This window comes from Dendrobates tinctorius, unplaced genomic scaffold (assembly GCF_039654945.1).
Source record: "Dendrobates tinctorius isolate UK_male_01 unplaced genomic scaffold, ASM3965494v1 ptg000203l, whole genome shotgun sequence".
NCBI classification, from domain to species: Eukaryota; Metazoa; Chordata; class Amphibia; order Anura; family Dendrobatidae; genus Dendrobates; species Dendrobates tinctorius.
The window spans coordinates 20,426,630-20,447,971 of record NW_027361870.1 but is presented as its reverse complement, the minus strand read 5'-3'; the positions used below and the strand labels follow the sequence as shown (position 1 = coordinate 20,447,971).

Sequence of the window (21,342 nt, the reverse complement as noted above, 5' to 3'; positions counted from 1 at the left end):
CTTAAGACACACGCCGTTGTCCTAGGACTGGGTTTCTAGATCTCCTATGTTTGGTGTGCTCCACCTTCTATTCAAACTGTGCTTTTACTTGTTTCCATCCTTCTGTCCTGCCGCACCTAAGATTCCTAAGTTGCAAAGTTCTCGCTTCCTACGTGCCTTCCAGCTGGCTGCATCAGTGCCTGGAATCCCTGAGCCAACCTGGACCTGAGGCTTAGCAGATACACCTCACCTGGTGAGCTCTAACACAGGTGTGAAACAAACCTGAATATAAGTTATATTTTAGATTGCTCAAAGTACACCCCTTTTACTCTATTGACATTGGGTAGTTACCTGGAATGGGTTCCAATGAATAGATACGAATCATCAAGAATTCATTTGAGGAATCACCAGCCTTCAGAAAGTGTTTGCCACCATCAAATGGGTTTTGCAGGTGCAGTGTTGGGATCCAATTTTAGACAGTGCTGAGTCCTATTCTACAACTGTCCTAAACCAGAATAGGGCAAGAACCGCTCATCTACTGTAAGCAGAGAGAAATGACAGTCACCAAACAATACATGGACAGGACATTTGATCATTAGAAATCTATACTGTGGTCTATTGAGTTAAAGTTTGAAATTTTTGGTACCAAAACCATGTGAGATGCAGAAAAGGCGAGCAGATGGTTTCAACATGTGTGATGCCCACCAAAAAGCATAGAGGGGAAGATGTGAAGGGGTTCTTTGCTGGACATTTTGTTGGTGATTTACTCCAAATTCAAGGCAAAATTTAAGGCACAAACAATGGCGACAACCACATTCTGCTGAAACATGCCATCTCATCTGGTTTGAACTTACTGGGGCCATCATTTTTGCTGAAACAGAATGAAAAACACATCTCCAGGCAATGTAAGGGGTATGTGACCAAGAAAATGGAGCTCTGCGTCAAATAAAATGAGGGTCGAGGAATTGAAGGTTTAACACACATATTTTGCTTTTTTCTCATGAGTTTGTTCATCTTTATCAAGAATGGTTCCGGCGTCCTGCAATGCATTTAGACCTGTGTTAGTAAAGGCGCCTGCATTTTTTCTGCTATTTTTTTTTTTTTTTTTTGTGTATTTTTGTTTCTGTTTTAGACACATTTAAAGCCCATTTTTAATGGAAAAAGCCCTTATTTTAGCTGGACATCCCTTTGAAATACACTAATTCTAATAATTCTACGACGCTTCAAGAATATAGTTGCGGATTGTGGAAGCTATTTCATATCCAGTTCTTCTTCATCAATGATCTAGCTGTCCGTACTTATGAGTACATACAATTCTAGCATATAATAATCCTATTATAATAAATTTTAATTACTGTACGTCTAAGGATGCCGCATGCTTTAAAAATGAAAACATGCATTGCATTTTATATTGTGTTTTTTCTAGAACAAACTGACTTTGTCATTATGCTCTGCTGCGTCCTCACTCCTGTACTACATAAATAATAGGAAAACACAGTACTTCATTTACCTGAAATAGTCGGAGTCCTCTGTCTGGAAACAATGCCTTTTGTAATACAATTGCAAAGCAGGAAACATAGAGTAATGACATTAACATAAAGGGATTGTTCCAACAGAAAATGATCTGTTGTATTAATCACATTTTTGGCAATGCTTTTTTTCCATAGAAAAACGTTTGTTAAAAAGAAAAGCACCGTAATAGTGCAATTTTCACACTGGACCCTTTTTTTTAAGACGCATACTTCCTTTGTTTTTAAGAAATCCATATCTACAATAGCAGCAGTTAAAAGAATGTAATACCCTTACATTTGTAGTGAAGCATTTAATGAGAGTGTGCAAAGGACATTGCGAAAGGAAGGAGAGCAAGGTCAGGTGTGACATTTTCTATTCTGATTGGTGGCTTCTGTATACTCCTCCTGTGAATCTATATCATGCCTGTGCTGATAAAGAGCTTGCTGAAAACTCCTCCTGAAAGGACAGGAAATTAAGAGTCAAAGAAAGCCTCAAAGACCATTGTGAAAATTGAAGTTTACTAATTCTGTTTTTTAATAGCGATCTTCATATGAAAAAAAAAAAAAATTTAATTTAAAATACGCATGTAAAACAAAAACCAGATTTAAACAGAATCATTTTCTGATGACACATTCCCTGTAAAAAAAAAGTGTGCATTTTAACCATAAATTAATATGCATACTTTACATGTACAATGAAAAGACCACCTCTCTGAGAAGACCACATCTAATCAAGACCAGATTACCTGTGGCATGTTTTAATCTCATAATCTTCTTTTAGAAAATCACCATCATACAAAACCATTTTCACCGCCAACTGTGAATTTTTATAAGCGGTATATACTTTGCAAAGGCACAGTAGACCTAAATTCTATCGTATTATTTACAGTTGCTTGTCAAAGTATTCACCCCCTTGGCTTTTTACATATTTTGCTAAATTACAAGCCTGTATTTAAATATTTTTGAAATCCGATTTGTGAGTAATGCATCGACACTAAATAGTATAAGCTGGTGAAGTGAAGTGAGAAAAATATAGGCATAAGTTTATCAGATCAAATAACTAAAAATGGGAATGTGCATATGTAAACACCTCTTTTTGCCATGAAGCCCCTAAAAATTTCTGGTAAAAGCAACTTCATAAGCCACATGCTTAGTGAAAGGAAGTCCAAACACCATGAAGTCCAAGGAGATCTCCAAACAAATCAGGGACAAAGTTGTTGAGAAGCACAAGTCAGGGTTGGGTTATAAAAAAAAATCCCAATCTCTGATGATCCCCTGGATTACCAGCAAATACAATATCATCAAATAATACCACAACAAACCTGCCAAGAGAGGGCCGCCAACCAAAGCTCTCAGCCCAGGCAAGGAGGGCTGTTATGATTAGGTAACCGAGGAGGATTGCAGGGGAATAGGCTAGGCAACCAGATAACCAGAGAGGTTGGTAACTTAGCGGATTGTAGACCCCTAAACTGACAACACAACTAGAATTAGCCGTGGGACGTGCCTACGATACCCTAGACACCTCGGCACAGCCAAAGAATTAACTAAGCCTAAAGAGAGAAAGGGGAAAGCTAAACTGCCCCGGAGTAGAACCCCAAAGGAATAGATAGCCCCTGAACATATATTGCCGGTGAGACAAGATGAGGCACAAAACACAGAAAATAGAGTAAGCAAATGATGGAGCCCAAACTGTCTAGATAGAACAGGACAGGAAAAGATACTGTCTGCAATCACGCAAAAAACCCTAAGAAAAAATCCAACACGTCTGATATGCAAAAATACTGAGGCCACAAAACCGCTCCCCCACTAAATCAGAATGCTGGGGTCTATGGGGTGAACATGGGGACTCTATGGAAGTGAACATGGGAATTCTATGGAAGTGAACATGGGGATTCTATGGAAGTGAACATGGGGATTCTATGGGGGTGAACATGGGGATTCTATGGGGTGAACATGGGGTTTCTATGGAAGTGAACATGGGGATTCTATGGAAGTGAACATGGGGATTCTATGGAAGTGAACATGGGGATTCTATGGGGTGAACATGGGGATTATATGGGGCTGGACATGGGGATTCTATGAAGGTGAACATGGAGATTCTATGGGAGTGAACATGGGGATTCTATGAAGGTGAACATGGAGATTCTATGGGAGTGAACATGGGGATTCTATGGAAGTGAACATGGGGATTCTATGGCAGTGAACATGGGGATTCTATGGAAGTGAACATGGGGATTCCGTGGAAGTGAACATGAGGATTCTATGGAAGTGAATATGGGGATTCTATGGGGGCAGACATGGGGATTCTATGGGGTGGACATGGGGATTCTATGGGGTGAACATGGGGATTCTATGTGAGTGAATATGGGGATTCTATGGGGGTGAACATGGGGATTCTATGGAAGTGAACATGGGGATTCTATGGAAGTGAACATGGGGATTCTATGGAAGTGAACATGGGGATTCTATGGGGTGAACATGGGGATTCTATGGGGCTGGACATGGGGATTCTATGAAGGTGAACATGGAGATTCTATGGGAGTGAACATGGGGATTCTATGAAGGTGAACATGGAGATTCTATGGGAGTGAACATGGGGATTCTATGGAAGTGAACATGGGGATTCTATGGCAGTGAACATGGGGATTCTATGGAAGTGAACATGGGGATTCTGTGGAAGTGAACATGAGGATTCTATGGAAGTGAATATGGGGATTCTATGGGGGCAGACATGGGGATTCTATGGGGTGGACATGGGGATTCTATGGGGTGAACATGGGGATTCTATGTGAGTGAATATGGGGATTCTATGGGGGTGAACATGGGGATTCTATGGGGGGTGAACATTGGGATTCTATGGGGGTGACGTACAGCACATAGGGATTCTATGAGGGTGACATGCAGCACATGGGGATTATATGGGGTGACATGCAGCACATGGGGATTCTATGGGGGTGACATGCAGCACATGGGGAGGCCATGGGGGTGACATGCTGCACATGGGGAGGCTATGGGAAGACTGTATACTGTCATGCAGTATAAGGGAAGGCTGTGTGGGACTCATGCAATATATGGGGAGTCTGGGGCTCAATCAGTATATGGGGAGGCTGTGGGGGCCTCATGCAGTGTATGGGAGGCTTTGTGGTGCCTCATTCAGTATGTGGAGAGACTATAGGGATTATGCTGTATATAAGAAGGCTGTGTGGGGCTCATGCAGTATATGGGGAGGCTGTGTGGGGCCTCATGCAGTGTATGGGGAAAGTGGGGCTCATGCAATACATGGGGAGGCTGTGTGGGGCTCATGCTGTACATGGAGAGGCTGTGTGGGGCTCATGCTGTATATAGGGAGGCTGTGTGAGGCTCATGCTGTATATAGGGAGGCTGTGTGAGGCTCATGCTGTACAGTCATGGCCAAAAGTTTTGAGAATGACGCAAATATTAATTTTTACAAAGTCTACTGCTTCATTTTTTCTAATGGCAATTTGCATATACTCCAGAATTTTATAAAGAGTGATCAGCTTAACAGCAATTACTTGCAAAGTCAATATTTGCCTAGAAAATTAACTTTATCCCCCAAAACACATTTCAACATCATTGCAGCCCTGCCTTAAAAGGACCAGCTAACATCGTTTCAGTGATTGCTCCATTAACACAGGTGTGGGTGTTGATGAGGACAGGGCTGGAGATCAATATGTCATGATTAAGTAAGAATGACACCACTGGACACTTTAAAAGGAGGCTGGTGCTTGGCATCATTGTTTCTCTTCTGTTAACCATGGTTATCTCTAAAGAAACACGTGCAGTCATCATTGCACTGCACAAAAATGGCCTAACAGGGAAGATTATCGCAGCTAGAAAGATTGCACCTCAGTCAACAATCTATCGCATCATCAAGAACTTCAAGGATAGAGGTTCCCTTGTTGCCACAAAGGCTCCAGGGCGCCCAAGAAAGACCAGCAAGCGCCAGGACCGTCTCTTAAAAGTGTTTCAGCTGTGGGATCGGGCTACCAGCAGTGCAGAGCTTGCTCAGGAATGGCAGCAGGCAGGTGTGAGTGCATCTGCACGCACTGTGAGGCGGAGACTCTTGGAGCAAGGCCTGGTCTCAAAGAGGGCAGCAAAGAAGCCACTTCTCTCCAGAAAAAACATCATGGACAGACTGATATTCTGCAAGAGGTACAGGGAGTGGACTGCTGAGGACTGGGGTAAAGTCATTTTCTCTGATGAATCCCCTTTTCGATTGTTTGGGACATCTGGAAAACGGCTTATTCGGAGAAGACCAGGTGAGCGCTACCACCAGTCTTGTCTCATGCCAACTGTCAAGCATCCTGAAACCATTCATTTGTGGGGTTGCATCTCAGCCAAGGGAATGGGCTCTCTCTCAGTCTTGCCTAAAAACACAGCCATGAATAAAGAATGGTACCAGAATGTCCTCCAAGAGCAACTTCTCCCAACCGTCCAAGAGCAGTTTGGCGATCAACAATGCCTTTTTCAACATGATGGAGCACCTTGCCATAAAGCAAAGGTGATAACTAAATGGCTCAGGGAACAAAACATAGAGATTTTGGGACCATGGCCTGGAAACTCCCCAGATCTTAATCCCATTGAGAACTTGTGGTCAATCATCAAGAGATGGGTGGACAAACAAACACCTTCAAATTCAGACAAAATAAAAGCATTGATTTTGCAAGAATGGACTGCTATCAGTCAGGATTTGATCCAGAAGTTGATTGAGAGCATGCCAGGGAGAATTGCAGAGGTCCTGAAGAAGAAGGCTCAACACTGCAAATATTGACTTGCTGCATTAACTCATTCTGTCAATATAACCTTTTGCTACTCATAATATGATTGCAATTATATTTCTGTATGTGAAAAAAACATCTGACAAACACACATAAAAACCAGAAGCCAGCAGATCATGTGAAAATATATTTGTGTCATTCTCAAAACTTTTGGCCATGACTGTATATAGGGAGGCTGTGTGAGGCTCATGCTATATATAAGGGGCTGTGGGGGGGTTTAAAGATATATAGGGGGTGTCAGCATACTTAATTCTGCTCAATATTAAGTGCTACAATTAATATTAATAAATTAATATTGAGTAGAATTAATTTCAAGCTATTGCTTCAGCCCTACACAACAGTCATGGTCTCTCATGTAGCCCCTCGTGAAAATTAATTGCCCACCCCTGGGTTAAAGAATGCTCAAAAATGTCCTGTCTGCGTGCTTCATATCAGATGTGTTGTTGATGAGAAATTGTTTTGTATTACTTTATGTAAATGATCTCTTCCAGGTTCTGGGGAGGATGCTTCCTGGAAGATAACTCTTCCTCCAGAGCTTGTTTTACATAAAGGGGAGTTACCAGTGTGATGTGTAAGGGTGTGTGCACACGCTGCGGATTCTGCTGCGGATCCGCAGCAGTTTTGGCCCTGCGGATCCGCAGCAGTTTCTACTGTGGTGTACAATACCATGATATCCTATGGGAAATGGAAACCGCAGTGCAGACGGTGCGGAATTTTCTGCGTGGATTTGCTGTGGTTTCTAATCCGCAGAAAGAATTGACATGTCAATTCTTTCTGCGGATTCCGCTGCGGTTTACCATCTCCTCCATTATCACCTCTACAGGTGATAAACCGCAGGGCAAAAACGCAGTCTAATCCGCAGATAAACCGCTGGTCTTTTGACCTCCGGATTTTGCAAAATACGCACGGATCAATCCACAGCGTGTGCACACACCCTAACGGCCGCTCTGTGCTCTCCCGATCTCACTGCAGAGCTGTGTGCGACTATATCTGACACATCTGCAGGTTCCTTTCAGCTTCATTTCCATATCACAGGCAGACAGGCTTACAATATAGCAACACAACAGAGCTGAGATAGAAGCAAAAAAATGTGTTTGCAAGAAGACAAATTTCATTTCTCCTGTTATTTGTGTCGCTGGTAACTCCCCTCTATGTAAAATAAGCTCTGGAGGCAGAGTTATCTCCAGAGTCTGGAAGAGGTCATTTATATAAAATGATAAAATATGATTTCTCAGCAACAATGCATCTGATATGAGACACACAGGGAGGACTTTTTCAGCATTCTATATCCTATATATCTATATTAATAGTTTAATCAATTGTGGTGACAAATTCCCTTTACGGGTGAAGACCAGGGTCTCCTCTGGGATCTGTCATGAGGAGTGGCTGGTGTCATGCATATCTGAAGTAGCCTTTTTGACCTAATGGCCTCTGACAGGCTTTACCCTTTGATTGTTTGACAAGTTACTGTAATAGAATAGAAATTGGGTCGCCCCCTTTAAGGACGGATCTCTCAATGTATTATATAAAGTTCATGTAAGCACATTCTGTACTTTGCACGTAGGAACAACGTAGATTTATATTGCAGTTTATTCGTTATCTGTACCATCCAAAATGGGCCCTCGTAATAGCTTATACCCAAAGTCATTTGAAAAGAAGATAATGAGAATCTTACAAATGGGGAGACGGAAAGATGAACAGAATAGTCATATTGCAACAAAATGTAATGAATGATGCCTGGGAGTTGGGATTCAATAACAAATATGATACACTCCTGTATACATTTGTATGCTTCTCCCATAACTCATTTTTCATGAATCATATTGAATGTGGAAATGCTCCAGTAGTTTCTGAAATAGCTTTCCATTTGATTTCTTCTTGTAAAAACATCAAGGGAATTAGAATGTTTGGAGGTAGCAGACGTCTTCACTCTTTTCACCCCTTACCTTGGTCTCAGTGAGCAACATCCAGCACCTAAAAGCAGATGTTAATCTTAGATTTTGATGAGAAGTAGCCTGCGTGTATTATTCCGGCTAATAAATTAGTGAAGACGGAGTGAAAACATGGAACAAACTGACAAAATCACAATGTACTGTGCCTTTTGAAGGTCTTTTTTATTACTTTATTTCAAGTACATAAATGGCTCATACAAAAAGTATGGTCAAAAACTGTGTCAGGTGAAACCCCCTCAAATGACAAAGGGGCATTTACTCCATTTTGAAAAAGATAGGTTCAATCTCCAGAGGAGACAAGGTTTCTTTACCATAAGAACTACTTATCTGTGGAATAAACTAATTAGCAAAGCCACTAAAGAAGACTTGAGTAGAGTTGAGCGATACCGTCCGATACTTCAAAGTATCGGATCGGAATGGATCGGCCGATCTTAAAAAAAGTATCGGTATCGCCGATTCCGATACCGGAAGTCCCATTCAAGTCTATGGGACTTCCGGTATCGGAATAAGAAAAACCCTGTTTTTGCCTTGTACAGCCTCTCTGGGGTCTGTACGGGCCTTTCGGGGGGTCTGTGCAGGCTCCGGTGGTCTGTGCCGGCCTGCCGGGGGGCTGTGACGGCCTGCCGGGGGGGCTGTGCAGGCTCCGGGGGGCTGTGCCGGCCTGCCGGGGGGCTGTGCCGGCCTGTCGGTGGTCTGTGCAGGCTCCGGTGGGCTGTGCCGGCCTGCCGGGGGGCTTTGCCGGCCTGCCGGTGGTCTGTGCAGGCTCCGGGGGGCTGTGCCGGCCTGCCGGGGGGCTGTGCCGGCCTGCCGGGGGGCTGTGCCGGCCTGCCGGGGGGCTGTGCAGGCTTCGGGGGTCTGTGCAGGCATCGTCCGATGGGACTACAAGTCCCATCGGGCGATGCCTGCTACCATGACAGTGATTGACACATTAGCCAATGATGGGACAGTAGTAGTCCCATCATCCGGCTAATGTGTTGAATGTAAAAAAAAAAAAAAAAAAAAAAAAAAAATTACATGCTACATACATGCTACATTCATACTACATACTACATACATGCTACATTCATACTACATATATACTACATGCAACATACATACTACATATATACAACATGCATACTACATATATACTACATGCTACATATATACTACATGCATGCTACATACATACTGCATGCTACATACATACTGCATGCTACATACATACTACATGCTACATACATACTACATATATGCTACATACATACTACATGCATGCTACATACATACTACATGCATGCTACATACATACTACATGCTACATACATACTACATATATACTACATGCTACATACATACTACATACATACTACATACTGTACATACTACATGCTACATACATACTACATGCTACATACATACCACACACATACTACATATATACTACATGCATGCTACATACATACTGCATGCTACATGCATGCTACATACATACTACATACATACTACATACATACCACATATATACTACATACATACTACATACAATACATTCATACAATACATACATAGACATACAGTACATATAACATAGAGTAACATACTTACCAATACTTGTCACATTGTTCCCCGAAGCCATTGTCTTTTACGGAATAAATATTAACATAACAAACCACAAAAATACTCACCCACGATCCGAAGCAGTCCACGAGTGTGTCCCACGACGATCTTGGGTAGAGAACTGCAGCATCAGCTGATGCTGCCGTTCTCTACGGGCTGCAGGGATCCAATGACGGAAGGTAGGTATCCTTCCGCACTGTATTCCTCCGCCACTTAAAAAAAAAAAAGTCCCTAGTCTCACTTTATGCCATTGCTGTGTGGGAATTTCCCACGCAGCAATGGCATAAAGTGAGACTAGGGACTTTTTTTTTTTTTAAGTGGCGGAGGAATACAGTGCGGAGTATGTTACTCTATGTTATATGTAGTGTATGTCTATGTATGTATTGTATGAATGTATTGTATGTAGTATGTATGTAGTATATATGTGGTATGTATGTAGTATGTATGTAGTATGTATGTAGCATGCATGTATTATGTATGTAGTATGTATGTAGCATGCATGTAGTATATATGTAGTATGTATGTAGCATGTAGCATGTATGTAGTATGTATGTAGCATGTAGTATGTATGTAGCATGCATGTAGTATATATGTGTTATGTATGCAGCATGCATGTAGTATGTATGTAGTATGTATGTAGCATGCATGTAGTATGTATGTAGTATATATGTGGTATGTATGTAGTATGTATGTAGCATGCAGTATGTATGTAGCATGCATGTAGTATATATGTAGTATGTATGTAGCATGTAGTATGTATGTAGCATGCATGTAGTATATATGTAGTATGTATGTAGCATGCATGTAGTATATATGTAGTATGTATGTAGCATGCATGTAGTATGTATGTAGTATGTATGTAGTATTTTTTTTTTTTTTTTTTAACATTTAACACATTAGCCGGATGATGGGACTACTACTGTCCCATCATTGGCTAATGTGTCAATCACTGTCATGGTAGCAGGCATCGCCAGATGGGACTTATAGTCCCATCGGACGATGCTTGCACAGACCCCCGGACATCAGCACAGCCCCCCGGCAGGCCGACACAGCCCCCCGGCAGGCCGGTACAGACCCCCACAGGGTGCACAGACCACCGGCAGGCCGGCACAGCCCCCCGGCAGGCCGGTACAGACCCCGGGCAGTCCACACAGCCCCCCGGCAGGCCGGCACAGCCCCCCGGCAGGCCGGTACAGACCCCGGGCAGTCCACACAGCCCCCCGGCAGGCCGGCAGAGACCCCCGGAAGGCCCGAAATGACAGCGCATCATGATGCGCGCATCATGATGACGTCAGGCAGTCAATCAACTTTGAACTTCCGATTCCGATGCCGACTTCCGATATTGAAAAAATATCGGAAGTCGGTCTCGGAATTCCGATACAGCAAGTATCGGCCGATACCCGATACTTGCGGTATCGGAATGCTCAACACTAGACTTGAGGTCTCCAAAAATTCAATTTAAACAGCAGACAAAAAGGCAGCACCACATACCTGCCCAGATCTTGGAACAAATGCACTACAGGGTGCAGCCAGCCCATATAGCAAGATGTTAGCAACACAGGTGCAAAATACCAGATTAACAGCCACTCTCCACCTACCCATTCCTGGAGGGGGTGACTGCCCAGTACACAAATGCACAATAAAGGCCTGCATAGGGCGTTGTTCACATAAAAGGTACTGCATAGTGTCTGGTTCACAGCCTATTAGTCATGCCCCTACTATTCGATTAGGCGGGCTGGCCAGCACACTCTCAATGCATCCTATTGTGAACACCCCTCATGCGAGACCAGACTTGTTTGGGCTTGGCTGCACCCCGAAAAATATAGTGCAAAAAAATACAAAATTAGTGAGGTATTAGCTGATATCTTGGCCCAAATATGTGAGCTTGTAACCTGCGCCAAGGGTCCCCACTCTTACGAGTCCCTACACTAAACTAATTAGCAAAGCCACTAAAGAAGACTCGAGGTCTACAAAAATTCAATATAAACAGCAATACAAAAAGGCAGCACCACATACCTGCCCAGATCTTGGAACACATGCACTACAGGGTGCAGCCAGCCCATAAAGCAAGATGTTAGCAACACAGGTGGACACGATGACCCTGGAGGACCCTTACAACTGTAACATTCCATGATTCTATGAATGCGTCCATTATGACAACGATCGGACCAATATCCAGTCCCCATGATTTTAAGCGTGTAAAAACACATCTGCTCAGACAAGTCTATCACTTCAACTCATTAACCTAACTCTCCCATTTCCTTGCAAATGTTATTCATAATCTGCTCCCTCCTTTTCATCTGTCTCCACACCCTTCATGCACCCAATAGGACTTGATAACTGCACATAGACAGATCCTGGCTGGTGACCGGATCAAGCAGCTTTATATGAAAACCCTTATTTATTATAATGATGTCCCCACTCAATTGTAAAGTGCTGCAGAATATGTTAGCGCTACATGAATAAAAATTATTATTATTATTACATCAGATTTGGTGGACTACAATGATGATTACTAGCATCAGTGATTGATGTCAGCTGTATTTTTGGACACTACACAGCTGACATTATCCCCAAGCCCCATTACTCCGATTGCCAATGCACCAGTGCAAGTGTGGGAAGAAGGGCCCCGCGCCAAGTGTCCGGGCTGGAACCAAGGGGACCGTCACCTAGGTTCCGGGGGAAACTGTTCCCGGGGGACAGAGTTCAGGGATGGATCGTTGAGATGGACAGATGGGCTGGGGGAGGAGCCAGTATAAAAGGGGCGGGGAACGCTAGTCACTGTGAGTCAGCAGACTGGGACAGAAGCAGCAGGAGACCGTGGGAGCGACTGAGAGCCAGAGCGACTTATCAGAGCCAGGAGAGACGTTCCTCGAGGACATCAGAGGGACGGCGCTGACACGACCGTCCGAGAGCCGCTGCCCCGCTTCTGCCCACCTCAGCTCGCGGCCGCTGCCACCTCGCCTCTGCCCGCGGCTGTGGCCTGCCTGCGGTCGCTCGCGGCCGTTGCCGCCTCGCTCTGGCCCGCGGCTGCAGCCTGTCTCCCGCCACCCACGGCCACCCTGCTCTTACCCATGGCCGCGGCAAGTCCAGTGCCGCCGGCGGCCACCACTGTCCCGCTCCGGTCCGCGGCAAGGGTGGGGCTGTTGCTCGCCACGGATTCCCCGTCGCAGCTGGTAGCTGCGCAGGTGGCCTGCCCCTCGCCACCCCACATTGCTGCCACTTGCCCCATTCTGAGGGCTGCGGCCCATCCGTCCAAGAACTCCTCCGGGGCCTGTGGTGCGCTCGAAGACTTCCTCAACGCTTCATCAACTGGGTCCAGCGGCTGCTACGCCAAAAGACCACCATCCCGAATGGCGAGGGACATCTGGACGGCTAAGTTGACTATATATTTAAGGACCCGTAGTCAGCCATACCGCGGCCCTATAGTGACCGGCTCTTGCCAGACGTAGTCGTGTTCTACCTCGTTTGTGTTTGCTTGTATAAAGTAGAGCCCCGCAAGGGCAATTCTTGTTACCCCTTTGGTTGATTAGGCTACAACTGAGGACAGTTACCTCTAGGCCTATAAACATTAATACTAAAAGCACTAAACCGTCTCGCGACTCGTCACTGCGTCGTGCGTACCTGCGAGTACGACACAAGCGGCAAAAGTCAAGGTGAAGTACCATAATTGGAGCATCCACTTCTGGGGCAGCTGAGGGCTGATATTTTTAGGCTGGGAAGAGATGCAAAAACCAGGGACCTTCCCAGTCTGATAACATCAGCTCATAGCTGTCTGCTTTACCTTTGCTGGTTACAAAAATGGGGTTGCTTTTTTTCTTTATTTATTTAATCATAAAAAAACTGTCCGATAACCTCCATATGATGCAATTTTATAATATGTTGGAGGGTTGTGCAATTATGTCTATATTGGTCTGTCTTTATGTCTGTCTATCTATATCTATCTACATGTATTATCTATCTCTAGCTATTATACAGTTGTGGCCAAAAGTATTGACACCCCTGCAATTCTGTCAGATAATACTCAGTTTCTTCCTGAAAATGATTGCAAACACAAATTCTTTGGTATTATTATCTTCATTTAATTTGTCTTAAATGAAAAAACACAAAAAGAATTGTCCTAAAGCCAAATTGGATATAATTCCACACCAAACATAAAAAAGAGGGTGGACAAAAGTATTGGCACTGTTCGAAAAATCATGTGATGCTTCTTTAATTTGTGTAATTAACAGCACCTGTAACTTACCTGCGGCACCTAACAGGTGTTGGCAATAACTAAATAACTAAATCACACTTGCAGCCAGTTGACATGGATTAAAGTTGACTCAACCTCTGTCCGGTGTCCTTGTGTGTACCACATTGAGCATGGAGAAAAGAAAGAAGACCAAAGACCTGTCTGAGGACTTGAGAAACCAAATTGTGAGGAAGCATGAGCAATCTCAAGGCTACAAGTCCATCTCCAAGACCTGAATGTTCCTGTGTCTACCGTGCGCAGTGTCGTCAAGAAGTTTAAAGCCCATGGCACTGTGGCTAACCTCCCTAGATGTGGACGGAAAAGAAAAATTGACAAGAGATTTCAACGCAAGATTGTGCGGATGTTGGATGAAGAACCTCGACTAACATCCAAACAAGTTCAAGCTGCCCTGCAGTCCGAGGCTACAACAGTGTCAACCCGTACTATCCATTGGCGTCTGAATGAAAAGGGACTGTATGGTAGGAGGCCCAGGAAGACCCCACTTCTTACCCCGAGACATAAAAAAGCCATGATGGAGTTTGCCAAAACTTACCTGAAAAAGCCTAAAACGTTTTGGAAGAATGTTCTCTAGTCAGATGAGACAAAAGTAGAGTTTTTTGGGCAAAGGCATCAACATAGAGTTTACAGGAGAAAAAAAGAGGCATTCAAAGAAAAGAACACGGTCCCTACAGTCAAACATGGCGGACGTTCCCTGATGTTTTTGGGTTGCTTTGCTGCCTCTGGCACTGGACTGCTTGACCATGTGCATGGCATTATGAAGTCAGAAGACTACCAACAAATTTTGCAGCATAATGTAGGGCCCAGTGTGAGAAAACTGGGTCTCCCTCAGAGGTCATGGGTCTTCTAGCAGGACAATGACCCAAAACACACTTCAAAAAGCACTAGAAATTGGTTTGAGAGAAAGCACTGGAGACTTCTAAGGTGGCCAGCAATGAGTCCAGACCTGAATCCCATAGAACACCTGTGGAGAGATCGAAAAATGGCAGTTTGGAGAAGGCACCCTTCAAATGTCAGGGACCTGGAGCAGTTTGCCAAAGAAGAATGGTCTAAAATTCCAGCAGAGCATTGTAAGAAACTCATTGATGGTTACCGGAAGCGGTTGGTCGCAGTTATTTTGGCTAAAGGTTGTGCAACCAAGTATTAGGCTGAGGGTGCCAATACTTTTGTCTGGCCCATTTTTGGAGTTTTGTGTGAAATGATCAATGTTTTGCTTTTTGCTTCATTCTCTTTTGTGTTTTTTCATTTAAGACAAATTAAATGAAGATAATAATACCAAAGAATTTGTGTTTGCAATCATTTTCAGGAAGAAACTGAGTATTATCTGACAGAATTGCAGGGGTGTCAATACATTTGGCCACAACTGTACATCTCTATAGCATTCATTGCCTTCCAAAAGAAGAGGCAAAAAAGTGTTTTGCCTCTGTGTTTTTCCTGCCAAGAGATGTAGAAATGTCTGCATCCAAATACTCAACATGTACACATACCCTTAGGACTAAAATAAATATTAATTTTGGACCACTCCTTTAAGTTTTATTTATTCCACAATATTCACCTTCATGAACCAAGTTAAATAGGTTTCCTTGATAAAAATTAATCTCTAATTGAAATTAATATAGCTTTTAAATGTAGTTTTATTATGAAAAATCCAGCGATTCCACAGTTGCAGGCCCAGTCCTGGGTTCCAGCACCTCCACTTCCAGTTTCTTGCTCTTGTTTCTTGTTCCCTCTCAGCGTCAGTGATGTGTCTGCAGGATCCTGGCAGTTTAATTTAATTTAATAAGCTTAGACAGAACAAATGATTAGTTTTTTGTTTTCATTACACATTTAATATTTACAGTGCTGCTTGAAAGTTTGAGCTATAGTTGAACTAAAACTTCTGCACATCAGATTTTCACCCAAGTCCTAAAGGAACGTAAAAAAAAAGTAAAATATATTAAGGCTGCGTTCACACATCGCGTTTTTTTCGTGCTTTCGTGGTGGTTTTTACCGCGCGATTCTGCCACGAAAACGAAAAAACAGAATCCCATGCAATCCTATGGGATTCCGCAATGCTGTGCTAATGCTGCGGATTTTCCCGCGGCGGAATTGCATCGCGGAAAAAAACGCAGCATGCTCATTATTTTGCGGTATTGCGGCGATTCTGCCCACATAGGAATGCATTGTTCTGCTTACTTTCCGCAAGTGTCTGTGCCCACCATGCGAAAAGTAAGCAGAACATTTGCGGATGGAACCCACGGTCCGGAGGAGAGGAGACTGTCCTCCAGGCTGTGGGTACCATATCCCTATAAAAAATAGAATTAAAATAAAAAAAAAAAATCGGGTTATATTCACCTTCCGACGTTCCGCGCCGCGTCCCCAGGCTTCAGCGATACACGCGGCAGGTCCCATTCCCAGTAATGCATTGCGATGACCTTTGCTGACGTCGCGTCTCGCGATGCTGTCGCGGTCTCGTCATCAAAGGTCATTGCCGCAATGCATCACTGGGACAGGGTCCTGCCATGGCATCGCGGAGGCCTGGGGACGCTGCGCGGGATGTCGGAAGGTGAATATAACCCGATTTGTTATTTTTTAAATTATTTTTAACATATCTTTTTACTACTGATGCCGCATAGGCAGCCTCAATAGTAAAAAGTTGGTCACACTTGTCAAACACTATGTTTGACGAGTGTGACCAACCTGTCAATCAGTTTTCCAAGCAATGCTACAGATCGCTTGGAAAACGCTAGCATATTCTGCAAGCTAATTACGCTTGCAAATCTCTAGTTTTTCCGCGGGAATTTAAAATGCGATTTTCCTGCGGAATGGAATTCCGGAATTCCCGCTGTAACTTCCGCGGGAGTTCCGCTACGTGTGAACTTAGCCTAAATGTCAATTTTTCAGTGGAGAAAACGATCCAATATCGCATCTCTGTGAGTGACAAAAATATGTGAACCTTTAGCAAATAATTTGTAGGTGAAATTAGATTGTGATATGTTTTAATCAATGCAATGAAAATCGGGTGTGAATAGGTGACCTGTTTTAAGAACAGGGATCTATCAAAGTCTGATCTTCACAAGAAAATTGTTTACACCCCCATAGAATTTGTCATCTTTTATAAGCACTCATGTTGACCCCGACAATACACAATATATCCAAATGTACAGTTGTGTCCAAAAGTATTGACACCCCTGCAATTCTGTCAGATAATACTCAGTTTCTTCCTGAAAATGATTGCAAACACAAATTCTTTGGTATTATTATCTTCATTTAATTTGTCTTAAATGAAAAAACACAAAAGAGAATGAAGCAAAAAGCAAAACATTGATCATTTCACACAAAACTCCAAAAATGGGACAGACAAAAGTATTGGCACCCTCAGCCTAATACTTGGTTGCACAACCTTTAGCCAAAATAACTGCGACCAACCGCTTCCGGTAACCATCAATGAGTTTCTTACAATGCTCTGCTGGAATTTGAGACCATTCTTCTTTGGCAAACTGCTCCAGGTCCCTGATATTTGAAGGGTTCCTTCTCCAAACTGCCATTTTTAGATCTCTCCACAGGTGTTCTATAGATTCAGGTCTGGACTCATTGCTGGCCACCTTAGAAGTCTCCAGTGCTTTCTCTCAAACCATTTTCTAGTGCTTTTTGAAGTGTGTTTTGGGTCATTGTCCTGCTGGAAGACCCATGACCTCTGAGGGAGACCCAGCTTTCTCACACTGGGCCCTACATTATGCTGCAAAATTTGTTGGTAGTCTTCAGACTTCATAATGCCATGCACACGGTCAAGCAGTCCAGTGCCAGAGGCAGCAAAGCAACCTCAAAACATCAGGGAACCTCCGCCATGTTTGACTGTAGGGACCGTGTTCTTTTCTTTGAATGCCTCTTTTTTTCTCCTGTAAACTCTATGTTGATGCCTTTGCCCAAAAAGCTCTACTTTTGTCTCATCTGACCAGAGAACATTCTTCCAAAACGTTTTAGGCTTTTTCAGGTAAGTTTTGGCAAACTCCAGCCTGGCTTTTTTATGTCTCGGGGTAAGAAGTGGGGTCTTCCTGGGTCTCCTACCATACAGTCCCTTTTCATTCAGACGCCGACGGATAGTGCGGGTTGACACTGTTGTACCCTCGGGCTGCAGGGCAGCTTGAACTTGTTTGGATGTTAGTCGAGGTTCTTTATCCAACATCCGCACAATCTTGCGTTTAAATCTCTTGTCAATTTTTCTTTTCCGTCCACATCTAGGGAGGTTAGCCACAGTGCCATGGGCTTTAAACTTCTTGATGACACTGCGCACGGTAGACACAGGAACATTCAGGTCTTTGGAGATGGACTTGTAGCCTTGAGATTGCTCATGCTTCCTCACAATTTGGTTTCTCAAGTCCTCAGACAGTTCTTTGGTCTTCTTTCTTTTCTCCATGCTCAATGTGGTACACACAAGGACACAGGACAGAGGTTGAGTCAACTTTAATCCATATCAACTGGCTGCAAGTGTGATTTAGTTATTGCCAACACCTGTTAGGTGCCACAGGTAAGTTACAAGTGCTTTTAATTACACAAATTAGAGAAGCATAACATGATTTTTCGAACAGTGCCAATACTTTTGTCCACCCTCTTTTTTATGTTTGGTGTGGAATTATATCCAATTTGGCTTTAGGACAATTCTTTTTGTGTTTTTTCATTTAAGACAAATTAAATGAAGATAATAATACCAAAGAATTTGTGTTTGCAATCATTTTCAGGCAGAAACTGAGTATTATCTGACAGAATTGCAGGGGTGTCAATACTTTTGGCCACAACTGTAGACCATGTGGACTGTATCACTTTGCAAAATCAGTGCAGACAAGACGGAGGACTTAAATTCTTCATTTTCTCCATTCTGTGAATTGGAGTATATCGGACTGCACTTGGATGTCATTAGAGTGCAGTCAGATGATTTGCACTCACCCATAGACTTGCATAGGTGCGCGCCCCATCTGATATACACGGCCAATTGCAGCATGCTGCGATTTTATTTCTGACGCTGACTCAGCATGTGAAAATACACTAGTCGGCGTTGCTCCATAGCATAACATTGGAGCGAGAGCTATCCGACAAATCATCTGAGTGCATCAGGGGGTGCATCACTGGGTAAGTGTCATACCAAATCCAATTGTTGTGTAGCAATAGATAATAAATAGCTAATAATGGATAATTACCCAAATCAATCTCCAGGTACCCACGCCAGGGAGAAATGGGTAACTATTAATTAACTATTTGTTATCTTTCATTTATCATCTATTTGTGATTTACTATTATGGTTGGTATGATATATTCAAACTGTGGGAACTGTCCCACATTTTAAAAAAGTGTCCCTTGCAAAAAACAAAAACAAACAAAAAATATGTACGTTTTCACATACTTTTTCTAATCCTTGCTAGGGTTAGGACTACAGTTACGGCTAGGGATAGGAATAGGATTAGGGGTATTAATAGGGATAGGGTAAAAACTTTTGATTTTAACATTTTTATATCAGATTTCAGGAAAGAGCAGAAAATTAACTAGAAGGTTAAAAATCAAACTATAATTACATGAGTATTTTCTTAAAACATAATACATGTGCTTGGGGGATAAGGATGCTAAGTTTAAAACTAGGGGGTGCCAAATCCTTGCCTTGACCGAGCCAAGCTACGCCACTGAGTGTGACAACTACATCGTACATGTTATTTGACACTACAAATTACTAATGCATGTCACTTTGCCAAATAGTGATGGAAGTCATTAGTGGGGATAATTGCAGCTTTAACTGTTGTCCTCAGTTGTTACATCGGACGACTGTTGCTATATGATAAGAGTCGTGCACATGGACGTATTTTTGGTCCAAGTGTGCTCTATCATCAAAACCTCACACTCAAACCAAAGTTATTCTATGGAGTTGTGCACATGTCTGACTTTCTTCTTGGACCAAGCCAGTCCAAGTAAAAAAATCGCTGCATGCACAAGTTTGATCTGATATCTGGATCACATTCAGCTATGCAAGTCAATGAGTGTGTGGAAAACATTGGACTTTACTTGGATGACATTCATCTTTCCATCAACTTTGACCAAGTTTCCAGTGCCTTTGTAGCTCACACATCTCCAAAACATCAGCAATCCACCTCCGTGCTTTACGGTAGGAATGGTGTTCCTTTCATCATAGGCCTTGTTAACCTCTCTCCAACTGTAACATTTATGGTTGTGGCCAAAAAGTTAAATTTTGGTCTGATCACTCCAAATTACCTTGTTCCAGAAGTTTTGAGGCTTGTCTCTGTGCTGTTTTGTGTATTGTAGGTGAGATACTTTGTGATATTTGTGCAGTAATTACTTTCTTCTGGCGACTTGAACATGCAGCCCATTTTTCTTCAAACGCCTCCTTACTGTGTATCTTGAAACACCACCCCGCTAGTTTTCAGAGTCCTGTATTTCAGCTGATGTTATCTGTGAGTTTTTCTTTGCATCTCAAACAATTTTCCTGGCAGTTATGGATGACATTTTTGTTGGTCTACCTGGCCATGGTTTTGTTTTTACAGAGCCCCTGATTTTCCATTTGTTAATCACAGTTTGAACGCTGCTGACTGGCATTATCAATTCCTTGGATTTTTTTTTTTAATCCCTTTCCTGTTTTATACAGTTCAACTACATTTTCCCATAGATCCATTGACAATTCTTTTGCTTTCCCCATGACTCACAATCCAGAACAGTTAGTGGCTGGATGAAAGATGCAAGAGTCTGTCTGGATTCCAGAAACTCACTCAGCTTTTATGCACACACACTGATTACAAGCGAAAAGGTCACAGGTGAGGATGTTACCTTTAGTAGCCATTCAAACCCATTTGTGTCAACTTCTGTTTATGTTATCAGGCCAAAATCACCAAGGTATGTAAACTTTAGATCAGGGTCATTTGGATGTTATGGGTCGTCATTATGATTTAAAAAGATAAAACACAGTAGTTTGACGATAAATGGCTTCACCCAACCACTAACCATGAGTGGAGAAAAAGTTTTGGTGTTATCATTCATATTCTCTGAAAAAAGGCCAAGAAAGCAAAAATTCTTCTAGGGTATGTAAACGTTTGAGCACAACTGTATGGTAGTAATCAGCGCTTGATCCAAGTGTCTGTTTACTGTGATCCGATTCTCTCAGATGAGATAACTGTAGGACAGGTGAGGAGAAGATGGAGAAAAAAATTCTTGATCTTCTCCATTCTGTGGAGGCGGAAGGTGGCTCCACTCAGATGTCATCCGAGAGAAGTCTG

The 21,342-nt window shown here is 42.9% G+C and overlaps 1 long non-coding RNA gene across 2 annotated transcripts in view; it reads right to left on the bottom strand.

Annotated features, from left to right (window-relative positions):
- Positions 1-15,614: 15,614 nt before the first annotated feature.
- LOC141057311 (uncharacterized) overlaps positions 15,615-21,342 on the bottom strand; it is a 44,281-nt gene continuing 38,553 nt past the window's right edge. The window contains exon 4 of one of the 2 annotated variants that reach the window (XR_012222028.1): positions 15,615-15,997. This is a non-coding gene — a long non-coding RNA (uncharacterized lncRNA). The remainder of the gene's footprint in view (positions 15,998-21,342) is intronic. The other variant, XR_012222029.1, reaches the window with a different exon arrangement.